Here is a 24279-nt window from a genome sequence, read left to right on the forward strand (position 1 = left end):
CCTATCGACAGAATCTCCTTTCTCCATGCCTGTGTTGGCTTAGTTACTAGAATAATTTCTGCTACTTTATGAATATAATATAATGTGTGGTTATTGTTATTCTCCTTATGGATCTGCATCCAAAATCTCAGTCTCTCCTTATATCCTGAGCTGCTCCCCATTACAGTCATCATCCCTTTCCACTTTGACTTATAGCTTTCTGCTTGTGCTATGTATATGAGCCATAACTGTGTAGCTCTGAAATACCCCTTCAAATCATATAATCCCAAAGCATCTTGTTCTATTGTAAGGATCAGCTTATCCCTCTTGACTCTTGCCCTCTTCCCCTCCAAGATAATATCCTTTAAATCTGTATTAATAGCTATCTACAGCTTCTCTTCTTTTTGATAAAAATAAGCTTGACCTGTGTATAACCTAAAGGGACTAAAACATTTCACTGCTTGTATCTTGCTATCCATATCCATAAAACAGAGACTCCAGTTTCTCAGTTTTTGTATTATATATTGTTTAGTCTCTTCCCACATACACTGATGTCCCACTAACTAGGCTGGACAAGGAGAAGGTTACAGTTAGCTGCCTGTTGGGTGTCCGGATCCGCCACATAACACAAGCACTCACGTCACTCCAGAACAAGTACAAATATGACTCTGTCATTGTCCATGTTAGTATGAATGACTTGAGACGTACGTCCCTGGACTACATGAAAAGAAACACTTAAGAGCTCTCTTATCACATAGCCCAGGTCGGTATGACCCTGACCCTGAGTAGCATCCTGCCATCACCAAGAATGATGCCACATTATAAAGGAAAAATGACCAATTTCAACAATTGGCTAAGTTTCTGGTGTCATTCAAAGGGGATCCAGTATCTGTCCACCTGGGATGACATGCTCCATAAGCCATGTTGCTTCACAAGAGATGGCTTGCACCTGTCACTTTTAGGCTTTCAAATACTAGCCAAGGCTTTTGCCACCCCCATAGTGCCTTTTTTAGGCAAGGCTCAAAAGACAAACACATCACCGTAAATAGCACAAGTAACCAAACAATGAGGGTAATGCTACTCAATGCCAGAAGTCTAAACCTCAAAATGCATGCACTCGAGGCACTCCTCAGTATGGAGAACATCGATATCTGTGCAGTAACAGAAACCTGGTTTAAGGCTCCAGAGAGTACCCCAGCACTACCAGGCTATAACTCATACCATACATTTTGGCCACAGAACCCGAACCGAAACACAAAAGGTGGGGGTGTATCCATATTCATCAAGGATACCCACACCTCCAGATTAGTGGCACAGCACAATGCCTCAAAGATCATCCATGTGCAACTAACAATGGGCAAAACTGCAATTCAAATTGTAGCTTGCTACAGATCACCCACCATGACCCAGGACCCCCATTCTGCATTTCTGGAGACAATGAAAAATATGAAGGTCCTACAAAATGCCCTAATATTGGGTGATTTCAATTACCCAAACATTAACTGGGAGAACTACTCAAGTACTAACTCCCTTGCCCAATGCTTCCTAGAATTTATAAACTCGAACGCCCTGGATCAACTGGTCAAGACCCCCACCAGAGGTGACAACATATTGGACCTGGTCATCACCAACATGGGCGACCGGTGTTCTACACCGGAGGTCAAACCCTCGCTGGTTAGATCAGACCATAGATTAATCACTCTGGATATCCACATTCTGCCCCCACCCCCAATCAAGGAAACCACTGTGAAAAACTTTTCAAAAGCAAACTTCACGTTACTTAAGACCGAGGTGGAAAGGTTCACAGCCCCCATGCTAAAGGACAATGCTGTCCAAGCTGCTGAATCCCTTACAAATGCACTCTAGGAGCACCTGCAAGAATGCATGGATTATGCTATCCTAAGCAAAACCAAGACTCACTCCTCCAAGAAAAGGAAAATCATCCAAGGCTAGCTTCAAAAGAAAAATTGCCAAGGACTCCAAACATAACCACAAAGCGTTCTTTAGCTATGTCAAGAACCTAAGTGGAAACTCTCAGATCTGCTCTGAGTTAGTGCAGAATGGCATAAAATACACTGAACCGACTGTTATTGCCAACATTCTGGCAGACAGGTTTAGTGCAAACTTCACCCCCTAAAGGGCCCATAACCATACCAGAAGAATGTAGTGCCCCGGCAATCAGTAACACAGGTTAAAACAGCCCTATCCAAAGCCAAAAATACAGCTTCAATGGGACCAGACAGTGTCCCAGGCTGTGTCTTACACGAGCTTCAAAATGAACTAACCCCTCACCTAAACACACTGTTCAAACTCAGCCTCTCTACAGGCTACGTACCCATAGAGTGGCGCACAGCAACAGTTATCCCACTCCACAAAGGTGGAGCCACAACAGTCCCTGGGAACTATCGCCCTATAAGCCTGACTAGCCTGGCCTGCAAGGCTATGGAGCGCATCATCATGGAATTCATTAACAGAGACATTGGGAACCTTCAAACATTGGACCCTATCCAGTTTGGCTTTGTTAAGGGCAGATTATGCCTCCTAAACCTGGTGGACTTCTTTGAGACAGTTACCAAGGCTTGAGATGAGGGAAAGGGGGTCCACACAGCCTACCTAGACCTCGCAAAGGCTTTTGACACCATTCCCCATTCTGGTATTATAGACAAGCTCACCAGCCTGAACATAACCCCCTATGTCACGAGATGGGTTGCCAGTTGGCTCACGGATAGAACCCACACGGTGAAAGCTGCAGGCTCTAGGTCTGACTCTAAACCAGTTACAAGTGGCATCCCCAAGGGCTCAGTCCTGGGACCCCTCCTCTTTGGTATATACTTCTCAGAAATACAGGCAAGCGCAGGAGGACTATGGCTGACCAAGTTAGCAGATGACTGCAAACTGGGGGCCATAATTAACTCTCAAGCTGATACAGACCTTCTCCAGAAGGGTCTCACTAAGACAGATACCTGATGTCAAAACCATGGCCTCAAGCTAAATGCCAAAAAGTGCATAGTCATCCCCTTTGGAAAATAACAAGTACCCGCAAACTACCACATAGGTGGTAGTCCCCTAAATACAGGAAAATGTAATAAGGGATCTGGGGACCCAAGTAGATAGTAATCTCTCCTTCGATAATCATATTGCCAAGGTGGTTAGAAAATCCTTCTATGTGGCCCACCTAATCACAAAAGGGTTCGCATCGAGAACAAAAGAGGTTATTGTGCCCCTCTACTCTTCACTCATCAGACCCATCATAGAGTACAACGCCCCATTTGGGTTGTACCTTACAAGACACCTGCAACAGCTGGAAAGACCACAGAAGTACCTCACCAAGAGGATTACTGGCCTCAAACATATGCCCTATGCAGCCCAACTGAAGAAACTCCAGCTGTACTCGGTTGCATATTGCTTACTCAGAGGTGATCTCTGCCTGACATACAAGGCCATGTCCAACTCAGAATTGATGGACATGCTCCAACTAAAAAAAAAAAAAACAAATCCCCAAGAGCCACATGCTCTAGGGATGTAAACCTCAGCACAATGACAAATAGGACGTGCTGGAGGGACAGATTCCTGTCCCAGAGACTCCCCATGCTTTGGAACAGGATTCCAGTCTACATTAGGCAGAGCCCCTCACTAACACTGTTCAAGAGAAACCTTGATGAGTGGATGGGAAACAGAAAATTTACCCCGGGGATCACTGCAGTGGCTTTGCTGGACCAAGGCACAGGGAACTAATCTAAGGGGGCAGCGAAAGCCAACACATTCTGGCTAGGCTTACAGATAGCAAAAGAACAAGCTGCAAGGAAAAATGAATAACAACCAGAACTGAGAAAAACACACTTTATAATAGCAGAGCTTTCGGATAAAATCCTTCCTCAATACTAATACAAACAAATCTAAAAAACAAATGGTTTAAATACAGGTCACTGAAGTCACATGACCAGTAGTCCAAAAATCATGTGACCACAAGTATATAAAACAAATCATTAAAATTAATTTACTTGAATTAAAAGAGTATGAATGGATTCTTAGGTTGAACTCTGACCATTTTCCAGGTTTAAATAATATGATTACCTTGAAACCTGTTCTTGTTAAATTGCAACATACTAGGTTGCGATAATGTTATGTTTTTCCTAATTTTTCTAATTTTTTTAATTTTAATGATTTGTTTTATATACTTGTGGTCACATGATTTTTGGACTGCTGGTCATGTGACTTCAGTGACCTGTATTTAAACCATTTGGTTTTTAGATTTGTTTGTATTAGTATTGAGGAAGGATTTTATCCGAAAGCTTTGTATTATAAAGTGTGTTTTTCTCAGTTCTGGTTGTTAGGCTTACAGATACCCTCGGGCAGATAGCCTAGTACTTACCTATGAACCTATGAACATATCCCTAGCTGCCACAGCAGAATCCCTTTTAATCCATACTCCTAAGTAATTCATTTTATCATGCTCCCATTAATATAGGTTTTGCTGAACCAATTTGTGTGTGGGTATGTAGTTTACAGCTATTGCCTTAGTTTTATCTTCATTAATTTTGAATCCTGAAAAGACCCGAAACTTTCTTGGAATGTCCCACAATAGGGAAGTGTCCTTTTCTGGTTTTATCAGGTACAAAATAATATCATCTGCAAATAAAGCCAACTTTTTCTTGACTACCATGCAATTATATCCTGGAATATCTGAGTCCCTTATTTTCATTGACATTGGTTCTAAATATAATGCAAATAACAAAGGGAAAGAGGACACTCTTGCCTGGTTCCTCTATTCAAACTGAACTTATCAGAGAGGAACCCCCCCCCACACTTTAATTTTCACCTCTGAACCCACATATACCCTGCTAATTAACCTTATTATTGTCAGGGAATACAAATGCTTGTATTGCCCTACTCATAAAATCCCAGCTTACTCTGTCAAATGTTTTCTCTGTATCAAGACCAACCAGCAACAGTGACATTGTTTTGCATTCTGCTTCCCTCTGGAGCATCATTTGTCTATTAATGTTATCAAATGTTTGCCTCCCCTCCACAAAACCCCACTGATCCATATCTATCAATTTTGGCATCACCTTTGCCATTCTTTTAGCCATTATAGACATAAACACTTTATACTCATGGTATAACATCAAATTGGGCCTATATGAAGCTGGATCTGATGGGTCTTTATCATCTTTAGGTATTACAGCCACCACAGCTTTCTTCCAGTATGTTAGTGCTTCTCCTCCTCTTACCATTCTGTTAAACAAAACCTTCCAGATGTTTATCACTTCCATTTCTCCTAGCTTCCAAACTTCCACAAGAATATGACCTATTCCCATACCTCCAAAACATACCAAATTACTTGGTTTTTACTGAGTTTTGGGGTCCAAATAATGGGGTGCCATGAATTCTGAGTGGCACCCCTTAATTTCCAAATTTCCCAGCTGTTTTATTTGAATTTTTTCCCACTTTTTGAGCTGACATCATCAAGTGCTCGATGACGACAGCTCTGTGAAATGGTCTGCCAGCCTGTTGGAATTGAGCTCAATGTGCATGCATTCATTTCTGGCCGGCAGTGAGGAGATTGGAACTCCTTAGTTGTTAGTTGTTAATGGCAGAATAAAGCTGCTGCAGTCTGCAGAGTTAAGTTTTCCTAAGCTGCAAGCCAAGGTGCGAACAGAGCAAGCCATGAGGCTAGAATCCAGCTGCAGAGGTAATGCTGCTGATAATTAGTTGAGAAGCAATGCTGCTTGCAAGGAGGTTTGAGCCACAAGGTGTGTGTGTGATTGCTTGCAAGGTGGTTTAAGCTGCAAGGTGTGTGTGTGATTGCTTGCAAGGAGGTTTAAGCTGCAAGGTGTGTGTGTGTGATTGCTTGCAAGGTGGTTTAAGCTGTGAGGTGTGTGTGTGTGTGTGTGACTGAAGGTAGTTTAATCCACGAGGTGTGTATGTGATTGATTGCAAGGTGGTTTAAGCCGTGAGGTGTTTGTGATTGCTTGCAAAGTGGTTTAAGCCATGAGGTGTGTGTGTGTGATTGCTTGCAAGGTAGTTTAAGCCATGAGGTGTGTGTGTGATTGCTTGTAACGTTATTTATGCCGCGAGGTGTGTGTGTGATTGCTTGCAAGGTGGTTTAAGCTGCAAGGTGTGTGTGTGATTGCTTGCAAGGTGGTTTAAGCCATGAGGTGTGTGTTTGATTGCTTGCAAGGTGGTTTAAGCCGCTAGGTGTGTGTTTGATTGCTTGCAAGGTGGTTTAAGCCATGAGGTGTGTGTATGCTTGCAAGGTGGTTTAAGCCACGAGGTGTGTATGTGTGATTGCTTGCAAGGTGGTTTAAGCCACAGGGTGTGTGTGTGATTGCTTGCAAGATGGTTTAAGCCATGAGGTGTGTGTGTGTGTGTGTGTGTGTGTGTGTGTGTATGTGTGTGTGTGTGTGTTTGTGTGCGTGTGTGTGTGTTTGTGTGTGTGTGTGTGTGTGTGTGTGTGTGTGTGTGTGTGTGTGTGTGTGTGTGTGTGTGTGTGTGTGTGTGTGTGTGTGTGTGTGTGTGTGTGTGTGCATGTGTGTAAAATGCTCCAAATGAATATACCTGGTGGCTAGAGGTACTCAGGCTAAACCCTGTACCTTGGGTACAGATAACAAGAACCTAAAGTCCCTACCCACCACCACTTCCAGATTTATGCCTCATATTTTTGTTCTGTTCCTCATAAAATCTGTGGGGTTCTGCATTTTTGTGGCAAATCAGTGAAGGATTGAATTCACTAAATAATGACAGGCATTTGACTTTCAGACTTCATTTTCTTCAGAAAATAAATGGCAACACAAAACCTTTTACTCTAGCAGTTTTCTAAGTTTATAAGATCAGTATTTGAAATTTGTCCCTATTTTGGGGGTTGTATTCCCCCATTATTGGCTTTGTCCAGTTTTATTTTTGTGCTAAGAGGTTGAGAGCTATGGTGAGAAGTGAGAACTGAATTCTGTATTCCCTCATTATTGGCTTTGTCCAGGTTTTTTGTGCTAACAGGTTGAGAGCTATGGTGAGAAGTGGGAACTGAATTCACTAAATGATAGCCATTCAAGTTTCAGTCTTCCTGTCCTTCAGGAAACTGCTGATTTGGCATAGTGGTATGTTACTCTGACTGTAGTGCACAGGGTCCTGGGTTCAAGACTTGGCAGTAAAATGCATGGTGGTAACACAACATTTTATTCTAGCAAGTTTCCAAAATTATACAAGCAACGTTTAAAATGTGTTCCTGGTTTTGGGGCTTTTGTCCTCCCCCCAATACATTTTGGCTTTTTCCCAATTTATTGTGCTGCAAAGTTGAGAGATACAGTTGAGTTTTGAGTGGATTTTACAAGGAGCTGAGAGCTTCAGGGGAAGAGAAGTTTAGTGTTTCTTATGCTGAGTCTGCATGCATTGTTAATAACATAGCAGGTTAAATTCTTGCTTTTGATGCAGAAGGCTGTGGGTTCTACTTCCACAGTGTGTAGCTGCATTGCTGATACTGTACTGTGTTGTTGTACTTTTAAAGGGGGTGGGTGTAACAAGTCAAGGGTGTAGCTACAGATACAATAGAAGTGAGAAAATGTCATGCACAAGGGCATTTGTGCATCAGTGGAAAGAGCAAAAATATCATTAACCAAAATTCAGGAACAGAAAATCAGAATTATTATGTTCTCTGCTGCATTATAAGAAAAATATTTTTAAACAAGTACAGTACATTTTCCAGCATTCAAGATAAAGCACATATTTTTCCACTGCAGACAGTGGAGAAGCAAGAGTGGTCAGTTAACAGCACCTGGATTACAATGATAATTTTGATGCTTCAGGATGAATGTAGGAGAGGGTCTGTCAGTACTTGGTCTTGGACTAAAAATTAGAAGTCTTAAAAATGCAGTTCACCTAGTTTATTTTGTTGCGCATTTACAGCTACTGAGTTGGTTTGATAACACAAATCACAGTAAGTCAAGCAAAAAATTGAAATTGAAAAAAAGTTTGAGAAGCTGTGCAAGATGCCCATGGCTTACACTACTGTCATTCTAATATATATATATATATATATATATATATATATATATATGTGTGTGTGTGTGTGTGTGTGTGTGTGTGTGTGTACAGAAGTAGACATTTATGATGGAAATGGTCTGAATTGGGCAGTTTTGTCATTATTAGTTCATGCATTTTGTTTCATTGCCTACTGGAAAAATGTTCAAACAATAAATTTAAAATGCACTCTAAGTCTAACAACTGTGCTGTTTTATACAAGGAATATAATTTAATAAAGTCAGGAAGGTGAATCAAAGAACACATGTATGTCTCTTTTTTGTGTGCAAGGGGCCTATGATTTGAAAATAGCCCAAAGGTAATCTTTATCCACCACTGGCCAGATGCATTTTCTTTGGATGTGGTGTGGGTTTCAGTGCTGTTTCAATGAATGTGAGTTTCCAGAGCAGAGAAGTTTTAACGCTAAGTCTATTTTCATTGTGAAACAGTATTGCTTTGTTTAGCAGATGTCTATTAGTGTTTGTGCATTGTTCTATAAAATGTAAATATAAAATCCACATAATCGTTGTAGAAGTAAAGCAGTATGCAAATTAGTGTTTATGGCAAATGGGGCAAAATAGCCAGGTAATGGGACATTGGAATGGCTGCAGGGGGACTCTGGCGCCATATTTTGGGTGACTGTTCTTCAGTTTGTGTTTTAAAGATGGCATCCCACAATCCCACTAGAGTGGGTGGGGTTACGTAATTATGTATGCACATTTTATGTTAATCAGAGTACAAATGTGTACCTATTTTTCATGGGCCTTGCCCAAATTTTTGATGTTTCACATTGAGAGGTATGTCTATTCCTGGAGACTTTCCTGGAGATTAGTTATACATCACCATTTTTATCTCATCTCTTCTGTCCTAACTGTTAATAATTGAGCCTCATCTACTGCTAACCTTGGCATGTTTAATTCTTGCCTAAACATTTCCATTTGTACTTTTTCCTTGATTTCCACATTTCTCTGCTTTATACAGATTTTCATAAAATTTGGGCGATATTTGTAATACTTGTATAGGATCTGACATTATTTTCCTTGTTATAAGCTCCTTAAGCTTGGCAACAATCCTTTTGACCTTCTGTTGCGTGAGTCATTGTGCTAAAACCTTTTGTGGTTTGGATTTATTATCAAAAAACAGTTACTTAAATAGGATCTTTAGAAAATGGTAGGAGCAAATTACATAGGAAAAATCAGAACTGTGGGATCAATACATGCAGAGGAGGAACTAGGTTTAAAAGAAGGCAGGATTTGAATAAGGTATGTAATGGTTGACTAACAATGACTGGATATGGTAAAAGTGATGTATAATGTTTGCAGCTACAGTTGTGTTACACGGTTTGTAATGTATAATGCTTGAAACTGAGATTGTGTTACTATGGTTTATTGTTATTTGTATAAATGTAACATGGCCTGTGTCATAAATTATAATTTAATAAAAATGATTCTTGTTTTAAAAAACAGTTGCTTAACAGCAATCTTTCTAAACTCGTGCATATTATCCAAGCAGTCCCTTAGTTTTTTTAGCCCTCTGCAATTGCACCTCTTCTTGTTCTGTGATATTCCCCCATTCTGCAATACTTTAATCTGTGTCAGTCCCTGTAAATAATTCTTGTTACTTCTTAACCATATCTCTTTTTTTTTTATTTCTACCCTAATTTTAAACCACACTTTCATTTTATCCCACTTCATAGCTATATTTTCTGAATAAATTTATATCTTCCTAATAACTCCTGAATAACGTCTACTACTCATTCTTTAAATTTCTCTCTAACAGATAGGTAGGGAAGTGCCAGTGTCTCATTTTTACTTTATTACCCTGGATTTTTATTTTAGTTATTTGTGATCTAAAATTGTTATTGGATGTCTATCAAAACTTTTTATTTAAATGGACATGTTCCTGTGAAATAATTTCTGTCTAGCCTAGCCCAGTTTTTGTACACTGGGGAGTAATACGTAAATTCTCTCCATGCTCCTGTTACTGAATTCACATCTTACATACCAATTATTTTCATAAATGTCTTCAAAAATCTATCTTTTGTTATATTTTCCCCTTCTAGGCTGTCCGGATACATCCTTACTGTTGCAAATCAAATTCCAGTCCCCACCTATAAGTAATATTTCCTCTGAAAGCTGACTATTTCTCCTAGAATTTTCTTAAGCTCAACTGTAGCAGTTTTAGGTGGAATATAAACACATGGCAGCATAATCCTCCTCCCCTGCCAGTAGCCCTTATTTTTTTTTCTCTTCTATTACTATTGGAACTACTTTAGCAATTAATATAAGTACTCCCCTGTCCTTTGTCCCAAATATTCCACTGAATAACAATCCTGAAATCCTTTCTTTATCAAATTCACATGCCCATTTCTTTCAAATCTGTCTCCTGCAGCACAACTATTTGCACTCTGCATTTCTTAGTATAGTTCGCTACTCATTTTTTGTATATAACTGTGAGACCATTCACATTGAAAGATAATGAGGGTGATTTGTCTATGCATGGGCTAAACTCTTGGCTGGGCTTATAAGGTCCTCAGGACAAATAACCTAGTAATTTCCTATGATCCTATGATTCTATGAAAGTGTTGTCATTATAATAAGAAGTTATTATTCCCACCTGTTATGTATAACAGCTATTTTTAGTGTCTCATTTCAGCTTTTGTGTTACATGCATGCACTAATGTTTGGCAGGTTGATCTTTTATACAGTTGTTTCTTATCATATCCATTTGAAGTATGTCACATCTTGCAAGACTTTTTATTTTAATTTAAATCCCCAACACACACACACACACACACACACACACACACACACACACACACACACACACACACACACACACACACACACCACCACCACCACCACCACCACCACCACCACCACCACCACCACCAGAGCACTCCCATAACCTATTAACATAATACAAATGTACAAAATCACATATATCTTCAAATAATAAAGTTGAACCCTCCTAATATGAATATTTGCCCCAGATTGACAGCTACACCTATAGGCTTTAATTGACATATAATGAAGGTTATCCATGCTAAGACATATGGTAGAGTGTTTGCTTCTACCTAAACTAAGTGCTGTCTGTTTTTGTCTTGTCTTTTTTCCTTTCTCGGGTGTACAAAAAAACAACTTGAATGCTTTCAGAAAACATTATCTTTTAGCCACTGAAAGAAAATGTATTATTTTTTATTGCACTCTTATCAAATTATCTCCATAGAAATATGAGAACCAGATATACAATTTCCTTCAGCTACAAGCTTCTCATGCTGCACTGTGAACATTTATTTGCTAAAGAAAAACTTTTTTTTACATTCCGTGTTCTTTTATTTACTTGGTTCTACTTACAACTTGTTGTTAGATCAAGCCAAGACCCTCAATTCAGTCATTCCCATATGCAAAAGTAAGAAAAAGCATATCAGTTTTACTTATATTATACTCTGTATACTTTTACAGCCCATCTCTCACATCAACAGCATAAGAGTGCAGCCTATTATTTTAAGCATGCTTTTGTCCAGGCTTTCTTCTCTTTTTACATTGCAGTGTTTCTTTAAACTAAACCAGAAGAAAGAAAGAAAAAAGGCACCTGCTTAATTTAATATCCCTATAACAGACACACACACACACACACACACACACACACACACACACACACACACACACACACACAAAAGCTTTACTATATAACAGGCAGTATATGTCATGTTTTATAAAAACACTGTTAAGAACAAAAATTATTTTACTTACAGTTACTTCTTCCCTTCCTCTTGTCCTTAATGTTCTTTCAAACATTGACATAAAGTTGGGCATATGCTTTGGAGTCCCCTACAAGTTTAACAAAGTAAAAAAAGTCCAATATTTTCAGGTTTTCTTGTTCTGATATATTTCACAAATATGACTAATGCTTTGTAATCCCACATTTATTCATTACTTTTGGGTTGCTGTTTTTTTTCCTGTTGATCTCCATCTCCCAACTCAAGTCTTTGGTTCATTTCCAACATACTCCTAGTTCTTCTAGTCAACTCCTGTGCTTTTCTCTGTCACTCAAGCATTTTCCTTTGGAACACTGGTTTCATTGGCATATTCTCTTTATGAGCTTTATTATCAGAAGAATAAGAAGCAAACTAATCTTCTGTTTGATACATTTTTGTTTTACATACTTTTGTATTTCCTTCTTAGCATATTCTTCATCAAAAATGACTTTGACCCTCCAGGAAAAAATATTCTCCAGATAGCTGGATACAGCAGCTTGAATCTCACACATGCCTCTCAACATTCTCTGATTGCTGGAATAAATGTACTCCTCTTCTGCCTGGCGTACAGCAAGTAATCATTTTCCACAAACACTCTACTGTCTCCAACTTTTGGTACTTTGCCCTTCTGCCACAGTTTTGTCAGAATCAACTCTTCCAGCTGGTAGGATTGCATATTTGCTATTAGAAGTCTTGGCTGCTTTCTCATGGCTGGGTTTGGAGCATAAACACGATGTGCCCTTTTAATGAACAGCTCCTGTTGTGGAATACCAGTCCAGTTGCCTATCTGTACTTTCATAAAATTAATATAGTCTATTCATTCCAGTTTCCCTGGTACAGCATAAAATCTCAGGTTTTCCCTATGTGCGCTGTCCTCTAATTCTACCACTTTTTGAAACATCTCTACTTGAGCAGTGTCATACTCAGCCAGCCTTTTCTTCATTTCAACCTCTGATTTTGCAGTTTTATCAGCTCATCTGAATATCTCTTTAAAGCTGCTTCCATTTTTCCAGCATTTTTGTTATTTAGTGATTTATTTATTTTTATCAGCTCTGAACACATTTGACTTATTATTTCTTCTACATTACTGGAAGCCATGTTTTGCACTAAAGCTGGAGCTTGAACTGCATTTTGCTGAACAGCTGCAGGATTCTTCTCAGTCAGTGTGTTTTCTTTTCACCTTTTGTGGTTGATTTCTTTTTTCAGGATCTCTAAATTTCTTCTTTGCTGGCATCCAGGCAGTGTACTTACTAGCCAGCACTTGACATTTACCCAAAAATATGAATTCAGTATCTCTCTTTCCTGAGTTGCTGTTTTCACACTGGGAGGGCAGAAATTAAGCTGCTATTCAGTGTGCAGCCATCTTGGAAGCCCAGGGACTTAAGCATCTTGAGCTTGAACTCGAATATAAACTCAGGCAAGCAGCTGCCATAGCTTACCCAGACACATTATTCAAGATCAAGTGAGGTAAATGTGGCAGCTGTGGTGATAGAGTGGAAGCATGGATTAGGGCTCCAGTCAGGAAGGGAGTTTTAGGTTTGGGGAATGGGAGAGGGAGTTTAGGTTTAGGAAACAGGAAAGGAATTTTAGGGTTAGGGAACAAGGGAGCAAGAAGGGAGTCTTAGTGTTAGGGGGTGGGTGGAGGATTTTAGGTTTATGAAGCAGTGAAGGGAGTTTTAGTGCTACGGAGTAGGAAGGGAGTTTTAGGATTGGGGAGCAAGATGGGAGTCTTAGGGTTATGGAGCGAGAGGAGGATTTTAGGTTTAGGAAGCAGGAAGGGAGTTTTAAAGTTAGGGAGCTTTATGAGAAACAGCCCAAAGTATTATCAAAATCAGAGACATTCTACAAAGTCAGGGAGAGCTGATAGCATCTATGACCCCTACACATGTATATTTACATGTATTATGTGGGCAGTCAGAAAGTACAGGGTATGATTCTCACCTTTGAAAGGGAATTTGCCTAGGCTTAAAATGGCTTGCAAGGGGCATTTAGCCTAGTACTTACCTGTAAACCTATATAAAGTTGAGAGACTAATTGAAAACTGTTCAGTCTGAAACTCAAAGGTCTGCCATTATTTAGTGACTGCAATTCTCATTTGTTTTGCCAGAACACACACACACACACACACACACACACACACACACACACACACACACACACACACACACACACACACACACACACAAAAGAAGATAATATTAGGCAAAATCAGCAACATTCTGCTAAATCAGGAACAGCTGAGAGTATCTATGCGACCCATCAAAGGCATAGCTAAGGTGGGGCGAATGTGGCAGCTACTCCACAAGCAAGTTGTTGGGTGGGAATGACCAGCAGATGCTGATCAGTTGCTGCTACAGTATTGGCATTTCCTGAATGCCGGTATGGAAATTATTACTGATACTGGATTTGCGACCAAGACCGAAGGACTGAAGCACTTTATCTCTTTGTTTGTGGTGTAAGTTGCTGCAAACCACATGTTACAAATGTAGCAAGCAGTTTGGTGCAGTTTTAAAAGAAGAAAGTGTTTTTTTTTGTCTTCAGGCATGAGAAGACTTTTTCCTTAAGTAGAAGAAGAAAAGTTTTTTTTTCCAGCTCCTCAACTTAAAATTGAGAGAGTGCCAGATTCAGGGTTGGCACAGGTCACAAGAATATCTAGCTAGCTACAGCTTTTTTGAACATACATACATATATATATATATATATATATATATATATATATATATATATATATATATATATATATATATATAAAGTACAGCTCTACCCCCATACGTACATACTTAGACACACACACACACGTGGTCATCATTTACAGCCTGCTGTGACTCTACGACCAATTTAAAAAAAAGAAATTGTATTAAATTCAGATAGGCAACTATTATTTTAAAATTAAAAGCAATAGTCAACTTTCTGTTTTGTTGTAACTGCACAGAACTCCTCATATGCATGGAGTTCCAAGGAGATTCCCCCAAAACATACTTATTTCACTGAGCTGTATTTAAAACAGTCTGGCATTAGGCTTATCTCGCCAATACACACACACACACACACACACACACACACACACACACACACACACACACACACACACACACACACACACACAATCAAAATCCCAAGACTATAATATGAAAAGACTGAAATGTTGAACAGTACTAATATGGATCCTAAAGGGATGTGGACCCTGGAATGTTTGCTAAAATGGCTTCTGCTGAGCGGCAATTCTGAGTTTGATATTGTGGTCTTCAGTATTTTGGTCTTTCAATCTTATGGTCTCAAATTGTGATTTTCAAGATTGCATGGGTCATGGTTATGACAGTAAACCTATATACACACACACATACACACACGTATATATCTGTATATATGGCTGATTATGTTTTGTTGCTTGCATGAATAATTAAGAGCAAGCTCATACAGAAACGGGATTAAGGCAGTTAGAGTGGGTTGCCCCTACCTGCAGAAACTCAGATTTCTTTCTTCTTCTTTTTGTTTATGGTTTATAGTTCAATGAGTTTCTTTCATGGAAATTAAGTTCCATATAGTGTATTTTTCATTGTTCTGCTGTGTGTGTGTGTGTGTGTGTGTGTGTGTGAGTGAGTGTGTGTGTGTGTGTGTGTGTGTGTGTGTGTGTGTGTGTGTGTGTGTGTGTGTGTGTGTGTGTGTGTGTGTGTGTGGGGGGGTAGGGTGGGGAAAATAAAAATTCAGATTTATATACCGTATATACCTGTGGGCATATGCAAGTTTGTGTGTATTAGAAAGATGATTTTTAACTTCAGTAAATGTTTTACAATTTTAATACAATGTCCTTATTTAACTGGTGTAGTTTATAACTACAAAGCAATGCAGTTTAAGATGATATCTGCAGTACACGTACAGATGTCCACGAATTACATTACTATTGTTATTCATGTTATATGTGGTGATGCCTGTTCACCTGATGGCCTGTGCAGTCAACAGCAAACTGATTATATCTATCTAGTTTGAAATACAAGCCACTTAGCAATAATGCAAATGGAGCTACAGACACTGAACATGAAAACGTTATAGCGTGTGTGTGTGTGTGTGTGTGTGTGTGTGTGTGTGTGTGTGTGTGTAGAGTGCTGCCATACTTGTACTGAGACTAGAAAATAAACCAAAGTTACTTTCACCCGCATTTACTGGTTTGTGTACTCATCTAAACATTTGCAGGGAACTTCTGTTCATGTCATGAGAGAAGCTTGATTTTTAGAGTAAGACTGCCAAAGTTAATGCCACCAATACCATTAAAGACTAAGGGGGGTCACTCTAAAGAAGACAAAACTGCACCAGACAGCTGAGAAGGCTGTTACCATCAAATTTAAAGCCATCTAATCAAGCTCGCAACTGATGAAAATCAAGGTAGAGAGCCAAACAACCACCACAACAGCAAGATTAAACCCACCAGAGGCCTTCATTTTATTGCATTCATTTGCTTTTCCAACATGGAAGCTGAGGTTTGTACACTGTTGAAGAGAATCTAAACTAGGAAAGATGAAATCTAGGTTAATTAAAGAAATCAAGCAATCTAACAAGAAATCTAGGTCAATTCTTTACTTTATGCTAAGGTCTAAGATGTTTAACAAGTTTATAAAGTTATTACATGTACTGAAGTGCAAACCATAACACGAGTCTGCTATAAACAGGTTGATTATGTTGTGCAAAAGGAAATTTCATTTATGGGGAGGGCATGCTTTCACAAGTATGCACAAAGTGGGTGTGAAATTGTTTAACTATTAGTGAGACATTTATAATGAAATGGGTAAATACTAAGAATTTGGGAAGGCTAAATATGAGCAAATTGAGACACAACTGATAGTGTTATTGTAGATGGTGAAGTTTCTTAGAAGCTGCAGTTAGAGCCTAATATTAACGTTGGAGAAGACTATTCAGATAGCTCACTCACCAGTCTGACTTAATGAACAGGGTGTCATACCTCTCAACCTCTTAGCACAAGGAATCTAGACAAAGCCTAAAGTAATGGGAGTACAAAGGCTGAAAAATAGGGACAAAATTTAAATCTTGCTCCTATAAACTAAGAAAGTTGCTAGAATAACATGATTTTGTGTTGGTATACATTTTCTGAAGGATATGAAGTCAGAAATTCAAAAGTATGTCATTATTTATTTGGTTCAGTTATCAGTGATTTTCCAGAAAACCACATGTTTTATGAGGAACAGACCAAAAATATGATAAAAAATCTGGACACTCTGTGAAAATCTGGACAGATGAGAGAGTGCTGATATCTGTGTTGTGAGAGATGCACGAACTGAGTTTTAAGCAAATAAAAATATATGGCAATGGTCAAAGCAAATATGTGAATGACAAAGTGAGTGAGTGCAAGCTGGGAAAATGTTCCTGATTCAGCTGTGTGCATGTTAGGTCAGAGCAATGCTTAGCACAAAATAAGAGGTGCAAAAACTGAAACTAAATGGGACATTTTATTGTTGTTTGTAAGAATAAACTGGTCAAAGAAGATAAGATGGGGAAATGTGAAAGAAGCTTTCTTTCTGGGCCCGCAGGCACAAAGGAGAAGTGGCAGATAAAAATCTGAATTTATAGAATTCCAGTGAAGTTCAATATAGACACAGGGCAGAGACTGCAGGTATGAAACACAGTGTCAATGCAGGCATCTTGAAATGTCCACTGTTGTGTAGAGCAGAAATGGAAATACATAGTTCTGGTGGGAAATTGAAGTATGAGAGAAGAGTGCAAATACAAATTTTGTATCTATGTACTGCTTCCATGTGTGAATAATCTGCTAAATAGATAGAACAGGGGCCTGTAGACTGGGTTTGATTCTCAGAACTGCTGAAATAAATCTGTATTTGTTTGGAGATGCTGGACTCCTTGAATGTTAATCAGGTAAAGTATGGCTAAAGCCAGGTTCTGTTTCATAAGCTCTTACTACACTCAGAAGAGCTGTATTCACATTTTTTCCAAAGTGGAAACTCAGTAAAAAAAATGCTGATGCTTGGTGTAATAGCAAAAATTACGGAACCTACAGACTGGTATGTGCCAGTGGTGTCACTGATATAGAAAAATGGCAACACCAGATATGTGCTGTCATAAAAACAATGAAATGATACAGCAAAAAGGGAAAGGTTTGTCTTGTCTACTTTAAAAGACATAGTGCAGTGCCAAAGTTAGTAGGAGCAAAAATGTTCTTCACATTAAATGTATCCAGTGCATTTTGGCAAATACTCCTAGATCCAAGCAGTAGAATGCTGACAACATTTATCACTCCAGTGGGCAGATTTGTCTTTAGATGGTCATCCTTTAGGATCACATCTGTACCTGAGATTTTTTAGCATAAAGTAAGTATCTTCTTAAGAGGCCATGAGGGTATCATAGTTTTAATGGATGACATTATTGTGTTTGGGCCTACTAAGCAACTGCATGGTGAAAAGCTGGAGACTGTAAAAGATCAATCCTCAAGCTGAGTAGAGACGGGTGTTGCTTGAGCAGAACTGAAATTCAGTGTTTTGGATACTGTATATCAGTGGTGATGACATCGGACCAGATGCAAATAAAGTCAAGGCTATAACCAAGTTGTAGAGTCCTTACAGTGTGCTGGAATACTGACAACTGCTTGCCATGCTCAATTTCTTGGGAAAGTTTTGCCAGGATCACAAACAGTGTGAAATCCTATGACAGACCTGTTGACAAAGGAAGTAGAGTGGACATAGGGAGATTCTCAAGAAGTGGCTTCTAAAAAAGGTAAAGCATATGTTATTGTCCACACCTACTCATCTGTACTATGATGTCATAAAACCTACCATAGTCAGTGCTGATGCTAGTAGTTATGATTGGGTGCTGCACTGATACAACTGCCAATTGTTTCCTGTTCTAGAATACTGATCAAAACCAAGAGGAGGTATTCCCAAATTTGAAAAAGAATGCTGAGCAGGAGTATGGGTATGTGAGTGATGTTCTAAATACATTTATTGGAACTAGACTGTTTCTAGCAGCAAACAGACTATAAACCACTAATTCCTCTCATTAAATCATATGATTTAAATAAAGTACCACTGAGGTGTCAGAGACTACTAATGAGGTATAGATGTTTCAGTAGAAAAACTGTACATGTACCAGAAAACAACTAGTAGTGGCTAATACCCTTTCCAAAAACCTATTGACTAACTTGATCTCATCTGATAAGAAGAAAATGTGACTGCCTACATGCAAAATGTCATGTATAGCTGATCTTTGACTATGAGCAAAATGGATATTCTTAAAGAAGCTACTCAATAAGACAGTCACCTACAAATAATAATCAGAGATGCCAAAATGAATGGCCTGAAAAATGGGCACAAACAAAGCATCCACTATATACGTTATTTAGAGTAAGAGTGCAACTGTCAGAACATCAGGGTTTCTCAGTGTACCAAGTTCAAATTGTCATGCCAGCTTCATAGAAAGCTGGAATCCTCAGACAAATTTGCAAGACTCATCAAGATTTGACCAAGATCAGGAGGAGAGCAATATTGTCTGTGTGGTGGTCAACTATAAAAGCAGAGATCACAAAAGTGATGACATATCAGTACAGAACATAAGCCAGCTCAGAGGAGAGAACCTGCCATGACTACTCCATTGCAAAAAGGACCATGAGAGTAAAATCACTGTTATACAACGACCCCCATTAATATTCCAAAACGTGCATGCTGATTGGTCAGCGTGCATGTTGTAAATCAGAGTTATACTAATGGAAAAAGGTCCGGTTGCCCAGACGTTTTCCATTAGTATAACTCTTTTTTTACAGCAATGGAGAACGCAAGCTCTCTGCTGCTTTTTACACACTGTCTCACCATAGTGAGACAGCTTTAAAAAAAGTAACGGAGATCTTCCTGTCTCCGTTGCTTTTTTTAAAGGTGTCTCGCTATGTTAAAGGGGTTTAACATAGCGAGACAGCTTTAAAAAAAGCAATGGAGATTCTCCGTGTTTTAGCTGTCTCGCTATGTTAAACTCCTTTAACATAGCGAGACACTTTGTAAAAAGCAATGGAGATCTTGCTTTCTACGTTGCTTCTTTTAAAGCTGTCTCGCTATGTTAAATGGGTTTAACATAGAGAGACAGCTTTAAAAAAAGCAACGGAGATTCTCTGTTGCTTTTTTTAAAGCTGTCTCGCTATGTTAAACTCCTTTAACATAGCCAGATAGTTTGTAAAAAGCAACAGAGATCTTGCTTTCTCTGTTGCTTCTGCCCACAGCTCTGATGTACTGTGTAAGCATACGCTTGCGCAGTACATCAGAACTGCCGCAGAATACCAGACAGTTGCCGTACGGCAGCAAGAAGGCATTATACAATGCCATTATTTAAGAAAAGTAATTATTTTTTTTCTTAAATAATGTCATTATATAATAACAATAACCCATTTCTGGGTGTGAGTAATGCTGGATTTATCCACGGTTGTCTTTGTTTGGCCACACGGGCTTCGCCCTCGTGACCAAACCACACCAACCGTGGGTAAATCCAGCATTGCCCACATCCAGGTGTGAGTTATTGCTATAATGATCTATGTAAATGAATGGAAAATTATTTTGTGGTAGTTCACTGCTACTCTGGAGACCTTAAAAATAATCCACCTACCCACAATTACTAGTTAACAAGTGATGTCTGGATGTAAAACAATGTTCTCATGGTACGGTACAACTAATAAGTGACAAAGGAACTTTAAAATGTCATCAAAGAGTATAGGAACATATATACTACTTCAGATCATGACCACCTTCAGTCAATGGTGCTGTACAAACAGCTAAGAAAATTCGGTACTTGCGTATTATAGCAACCACATTCCAAACAACTCGCTCTTGGTATAGTCACATGTGGTTGAGGTGCCGACAATTTTATTAACATAATGTTGTGAAATGCGAATCTTTCCATTGTAAATTTATTAATGTAATGTTGTGAAATGTGATTCTTTCCATTACAATTTTATTAACATAATGTTATGAAATGCGATTCTTTCCATCGTTGTTTACTTCTCCTTTACAGTTTGACATTTAATGTGGGTAGTAATGAAACAAACGGGGGTTCTGTGCCAACACATTTAATGATTTAAGTAGGACAACATTGCATTTCATGCTTCCACAGCCATCCTACATTTTGTTCTGTCCATGAATATTTTCCGATGTGAAATGAACAATTATAACCTTTTCTGAAATGGTGGTTTTCCCTACATGACATGTGGTAAAACATCTTTGAACTGTACTGTCAGTGATGTCAACATACTGAGTGCATCTTTACACTTTCAAGGATGCCTCAGAGGTCATGCATGCATTGTACTCCATTACAGAGCGGGGATGCACCCCGCGGTATTTGTGAAACGATGTCAGTGATGGATAAAGTACATTGATGCACACATTTTGTTATTAACATTTTTTATTTACCAGTCTGTCTTACACATAATAAATGTAGCAAACTTCTCGTTCACTTTGTTTATTGCTCCAAATTTCTGTATTTCCGTTTTTGACAGCTGCTTATTGCGGATGGACAAACCAGTCCGTACACCCGTGACTTGCGTGGAACCAGAGTGCCATAACATTTTGTCTTTCCACAGCTGTTTTACACATAACAAATGTGTGGCAGTTGTTTCACAGTGTTTGTTGGTACAAATTTCGGTACTTACGTTATTTATCTCCGACCTGTACATTGCGTTTTTTCAACATAGTATGTTAAACTGTCAGATGTTTGGAAGGTAGTTGCGAGAATACGTAAGTACCGAAAATTCTAGTCAACCAGATCCACATTTTGCTTTAATGTGTTCAGTGCAACTCTGCACAGTGTTACTGGTATGAGCCCAGTACAAATAACACTGGGCAGACAAATCCACATAAATGCTCCTACTTTAGAATAAAAACAATAGTCAAAGACTATTCTGCATGAAACAGTCAAGAACAATGACAAGAGTCTCAAATTGGCATACAGATTCCATAACTGAAGATATTCTACCCTCCCATCTGGTCTGGAACCTGGTCAAACAATTCATCTCAAGTTGAAGGAGGAAAGAAGATGGGAAATGACAGGTGTGACAGTATAAACGTCCAGTGAACAAAGGTCGTGTGTGATCTAAAAAGATGATGGGACCACAGGAGAAACAGGAGGCACATCTAGGCCATACCTGACATGTTCAGACTGGAAACGGAGGAGACAGATGTTTGAGCCGAGGAGACAAAGGTCAGTGTTGACAAGACAATTCCTAAATCTAGAAGAGCAGGTGCCAGCATCTGAAAAGCTAAATGAGATGGCAGATTTCAAATTTGAGTTGATGGAACCAGGCAATGGAACTAGTCATGATATAACCAAAAGAGACGGGTCTATATTATATAATAGAAGGAGAAAAATCTCGACTAACCTTTGATTGACCCCTATTTCTCGAAGCTGCACAACATCGAACGGCCAAATCATCGATTTCTCACCAAGGGAAAGAAATCGGTTGGCTGTACTGCTAAATCTGGCCTTTTCCCAACTGAAGTGTGATCTTGGAGTTAGTATATTTAGTTAGGAGGTGTGTGTGTGTGTGTGTGTGTGTGGGGAACAGCCCCCCCACATCAGGGGATGTGGGGAGTAAAGCCCCCCACTTTTATAGTGTTTGTTGTAATGTGGTATGCATGTTTGGGCTACTGATTTCTTTCCCTGGGAAAGAAATCGATGATTTGAGGGTTCCATGTTGTGCAGCTTTGGGAAATAGGGGTCGATTAAATGTAAGTCGAGATTTTACTTCTTCATTTATATAATATAGACCCAAAGAGACACCTTGGCAAATGATTGAACTAATGGTGATACATCTGAAAGAATTTCTCCAATAATTACTCAGACAACACATAAAACAAGGGAAAGAAATCTGTAATACAGGAAAGGCTTGTGAAGCGATTACAGTTTCATTTTCACAATCTTACCAGTTTCATTTATGTAGACTTTCAGCTTGTTTGAAATACCTCAAGAGAATGTTAGACAAGACTCCCAGCACATTGCTGAGATCACTGCCCATTCTAGAGGGAGGCCTGCATCCAAATGACCATCTTTTAAAAATTGGACATTAGAAATTCTAAAGGTTAGACATATTTGTTAAAGCTTGAGTATTCTTTATACCATTGTAAATTCAAGTTAGTAACTAGTGTGTGTGATAAAGGACACTAAAGTTTTCTGTTCCAAATGTCTATTATGATAAATATGAATTAAAAATACTAAATATGCATGCCTACTAAAATAAAAAGTTATTAAAATGTACATGCTAAAAATTTCTAATTCAATGCAGAGTGTAGAGACTCTGCCGTGAGAAAATGAACTTCTCTTTCCAAAATGGAGAAATGTGGGGATACCGGATCAATGGATGGCTTGCACAATTAGCAGTATACTGATTGTATCTGTTTAGTTTGAAAGAGAGGTTACTTATCCCCATAATGCATGTGGAACTACAGAGACTGAATATCTGTGTGTGCGTAATGTGTAATGTACAGCCATAATTATGCTGAGACTAGAAAATAAATGAAGTGTTTTTACTGACATCTACTGATTTATGCACTCATTTAGACAATTGTACAAAGTATTCCACTGTAAAAGAACTCGGTATACAATAGACAGGAAGTGTTTAGTATAAAAGCTGAGTAAATTGCAAACAAATGTGTATATATATATATATATATATATATATATATATATATATATATATATATATATATATATATATATATATACACATGTTTGTACATGTGTATGTTTTGATGAATGAATTGTCCAGCTGGGTTGAGTCCCATTTTCAGCTGAGTCTAGGAGAGAAACTTTGAAAGCAGATCTAATTATTAACACACACTAATAAAGATAGAGATACAAGTTACAAGGAGCAGACAAGTGTAAATTTAAAGCCATAAACATTTCAGCACAAAATGTAACATAATAATATCATTTCAAGAATGCAGAAAGGAAAGCAATGTACAATTTTGACAATCTGTACGTTAACAGAGCAGTATAATGCATATAGGCAAGAATTCAAAATAAAGGAGTAAATGAAGCTATTGTTATATTTGTAGACAAAGAGTGATTGAAACAACAGCAGAGATCACAATACTGTTATTAGATTATATTTGTAAACAATATAGGCACAAGAGCAGTGCAGAATCTTTACGGAAACAGTTTTAAAAGAGGAGATAAGAACGAAGAAACGGAGTCAGTGTGATGTATTTATGCGATATTTACACACGGTATTCAGGAAAAGGGGAGCAGACCTGCCTGCTAGGGAAAACTAGTGAGGGAATTAGCTCAGCAGTTATGTTTGATTAGATCTGTGAAATCAATGAGAAGTTGTTTTGAAGACAGCATTATATTTTACCTACTATGGGATTTGCCCAATGCTTCTTCCCTTCCTGTGTCCCATTGGCTCATTTATTATTTCCACTAGGGGGTGAAAGGCAGATATCAGCAGGCAAGAGCTCTACGACCTTCTTTCCATGTCTGACAGCTTAATCAGCATATTCGTTCCAATGGGGAAGCAAGTGTCAGGCAGTAGAAAA

This window comes from Protopterus annectens, chromosome 14.part0 (assembly GCF_019279795.1).
Source record: "Protopterus annectens isolate FY-2018-M chromosome 14.part0, PAN1.0, whole genome shotgun sequence".
Classification (NCBI taxonomy): Eukaryota; Metazoa; Chordata; order Ceratodontiformes; family Protopteridae; genus Protopterus; species Protopterus annectens.